Source organism: Salmo salar, chromosome ssa07, assembly GCF_905237065.1.
Source record: "Salmo salar chromosome ssa07, Ssal_v3.1, whole genome shotgun sequence".
In the NCBI taxonomy this organism is placed as follows: Eukaryota; Metazoa; Chordata; class Actinopteri; order Salmoniformes; family Salmonidae; genus Salmo; species Salmo salar.
This window is the reverse complement of record NC_059448.1, coordinates 20,795,955-20,799,608: the sequence shown is the minus strand read 5'-3', so window position 1 is coordinate 20,799,608 and position 3,654 is coordinate 20,795,955. Positions and strand designations below refer to the sequence as shown.

The 3,654-nt window shown below is 42.7% G+C and overlaps 1 long non-coding RNA gene across 1 annotated transcript; it reads right to left on the bottom strand.

Annotated features, from left to right (window-relative positions):
• Positions 1-692: 692 nt before the first annotated feature.
• On the bottom strand, positions 693-2,884 carry LOC123743745 (uncharacterized). Its single transcript, XR_006770579.1, has 3 exons — positions 2,761-2,884; positions 2,495-2,605; positions 693-1,197 (listed from the first exon to the last, which is right to left on the bottom strand). It is a non-coding gene; the product is annotated as an uncharacterized lncRNA (long non-coding RNA).
• Between the last annotated feature and the right edge of the window lie 770 nt (positions 2,885-3,654).

Genomic DNA, 3,654 nt, shown 5'->3' with positions numbered 1-3,654 from the left:
GGGTTGATGATTGGGACTTCCAATTGAAGGCAGGTGTGTATAGTTGCCTTTGATTGGAAGTCCTATATAGGTGTGTGTGTTTGTCTTTGGGGTGGTGGGGAATTGTTCTGTGCTTAGCCGTGTGCCTAGTCAGACTGTTATTGTCGTGTTATTGTTTTCCTGTGGATGCCTTACTGGAGTCTATTAAAGTATGAGTATTCACAGTCTCGCTGCGCCTTGGTCCTCTTCTCTCCAGTACGACATTTTCAAGGATGAGTACAACTTATTTTATGACAGGATGGTAGTGGAAGTTTACTCACTCGGCTACGAATTCTCAGAAGGCAGCCCGACCTCCACCACTTTTTTCTCCGTCTGTTGTGCTTTTAATTAAATAATGTACGGCTACAAATATTGTAAATAGCCCACCTTCCTTCGTATGGGCAGAATATTGTAGCCTAGGCCTATATACCTTTGTTCATATGGGCAGAATGTTGTATATACATTTTTTCACAAGGTTATATAAAGACTGAAGAGTAAAAATGGCCAATATCTAGTTTCTACAATGTATTTTCGTTTTAAGTAATGCATTTTCGTTTTATCTCATTTTTCAACCACCCATTAACACCAACCATTCACTATAAAACTTTTATTTTTCAACAAAAAATTATGGGGCAAAAATAAGTAAGCCTAAAACATTTATTTCGAATAACCAACATTTACACACAAATAAAAGTAAGCTACATGACAATGCAGCACCATAAAAACAAGTTCAGGAACAAATCTTCCAAGAATGTGCTTTATATTCTGGTCTCATGAGGACCATTGAAAGGGTTGAAATCAATGTTTCTTGAAGATATGTCCAAGTAGGATAGGTGCAACTTGGATTTTGGAGTATTCTCCACTGCAACTTGAAAGTGTAGGCAACGCTCTTCAGGTGAGTCTCCAGCTGTTCAGGTGTGTTGTACTTCTGAACCAGTGACTTAAGATCATTCTGTTGCTTGCCATAGCAGGGTTTTTGCCATGGCGGAGAAACGGCAGTAAGTTGCTGCTCCATTCTCATTTCACCACTTTGCTGCTGTCATTGCAATAACTTGACGAACTTCCAAATGGTGACGTGGGTAGTGCCAAGAGTCACCAAACATGTTCGATGCCAGCCCTCCTCTCCGTTGTTGGTCTTCGCCAAGCCTTGCAGGAAAGCATCGTAGCTGTTCCATAATTCTGAAAATAAAAAAAGAGAGAAGCCGATTAGCAACCATGTAATTGGCCTTTGGCATGCTGTCATCAATAATAAGAATAATAAAGCCATTATTGTGTTAATTTGAAGGCGTATCCACATACCTTTGTATATATAGTATACTTTCAGGCAACATGGGTTGTGGAGAAGGTCAGACGCATTAGATGAAAGCCAATGTTTCCCATATGTATGTCTTGTTTATTTGATTCGGATATTTCAGCCACACCCTTTGCTAACAGTTGTATAAAATCGAGCACACAGCCATGCGATCTCCATAGACAAACATTGTCAATAGAACGGCATTACTGAAGATCGCGTCACTTTCAACGTTGAACTGTCGTTGGATGCCACCTTTCCAACAACTCAGTCCTTAAAATGTCTGCCCTGCTAGAGATGCAAGTGCTGTTATTAAGTGGAAAGTATAGGAGTAACAATGGCTCAGCCACTAAGTGGTAGGCCACACAAGCTCACAGAACGGGACCGCCAAGTGCTGAGGTGCGTAGCGTGTAAAAATCATCTGTCCAAAGTCAGCACAATAACTGTTTGACGAAACTTCATGAAATGGGTTTCCATGACCGAGCAGCTGCACATAAGCCTAAGATCACCATGCGCAATGCCAAGCATCGACTGGAGTGGTGTACAGCTCGCCGCCATTGGAGTCTGGAGCAGTGGAAACGCGTTCTCTGGAGTGATGAATCACGCTTCACCATCTGGCAGTCCGACTGACGAATCTAGGTTTGGCGGATGCCAGGACAACGCTACCTACCCGAATGCATAATGCCAACTGTAAAGTTTGGTGGAGGAGGAATTATGGTCTGGGGCTGTTTTTCATGGTTCGGGCTGGGCCCCTTAGTTTCAGTAAAGGGAAATCTTAACGCTATAGAAAACAATGGCATTCTAGACGTTTCTGCGCTTCGAACTTTGTGGCAACAGTTTTGGGAAGGCCCTTGCCTTTTTCAGCATGATGACAATGCCCCCGTGCACAAAGCGAGGTCCATACAGAAATGGATCGTCAAGATCGGTGTTTGAAGAACTTGACTGGCCTGCATAGAGCCCTGACCTCAACCCCATCAAGCACCTTTGGGATGAATTGGAACCAGTGAAGGCTGGTGAGTTGAAAAATTGAGGAGGATGGCAGACCGACGGTATAGGCGCGGAACGCACAGAGATGACTAAGTGTATTTCAAAACTCGTCAAAGACTAATTATTTTAACCTAAAGCATTTAATAAATACATTTATAGTATAATATTATGAGGAATAGGAATGAGAGGTCTACTTACACAGTGTTGGAAAGGGATCACAGCAGTGATTGAATGAGAGTATGAGGTGTGAATTGAGGTGTTCAGAGACTTGATCACTGCAGGACAGGATTCGACTGGGAAGACAAAAAACTATAACACACCACACTACACAGTTAGACAAAAGAGCTAAGAATGAGTTAGTCCAAGCAAGGAGTAAAATCATTGATGTGTAATAATGTGATTGTGTTTGTGTATGTGATTGACTCTACATACAGTAATGAGAAAAATTTGATAGGAGTACTCACAGTGCTTGCAGGGGAAACATGCAATGTGCCAGTGGATGAGCGGGCACATGAGATGAGGCTTCAGTTCATATCAGGAGAAAGTTGACAATGGTAGTGAAGTGGATTAGTCATCACCTCTTAATTAGGGAACAGGAGGAGACTTAGCTATAAAAAATAAAAACAGATACATTTTTATTTGTATTTTAAAAAATGTATTTCACCTTTATTTAACCAGGTAGGCTAGTAGAGAACAAGTTCTCATTTACAACTGCGACCTGGCCAAAATAAAGCAAAGCAATGCGACACAAACAACAACACAGAGTTACACATGGAATAAACAAACATACAGTCAATAATACAATAGAGAAAGTCTGAGGTAGTTGGATGGGCTATTTACAGATTGGCTATGTACAGGTGCAGTGATCTGTGAGCTGATCTGACAGCTGGTGCTTACAGATAGTGAGGGAGATATGAGTCTCCAGCTTCAGTGATTTTTGCAGTTCGTTCCAGTCATTGGCAGCAGAGAACTGGAAGGAAAGGCGGCCAAAGGAAGAATTGGCTTTGGGGGTGATCAGTGAAATATACCTGCTGGAGCGCTTGCTGCGGGTGGGTGCTGCTATGGTGACCAGTGAGCTGAGATAAGGTGGGGCTTTACCTAGCAACGACTGATAGATGACCTGGAGCCAGTGGGTTTGGCGACGAATATGAAGCGAGGGCCAGCCAACGAGAGCATACAGGTCGCAGTGGTGGGGAGTATATGGGGCTTTGGTGACATAACGGATGGCACTGTGATAGACTGCATCCAATTTACTGAGTAGAGTGTTGGAGGCTATTTTGTAAATGACATCACCGAAGTCAAGGATCGGTAGGATAGTCAGTTTTGCTAGGGTATGTTTGGCAGCATGAGTGAAGGAT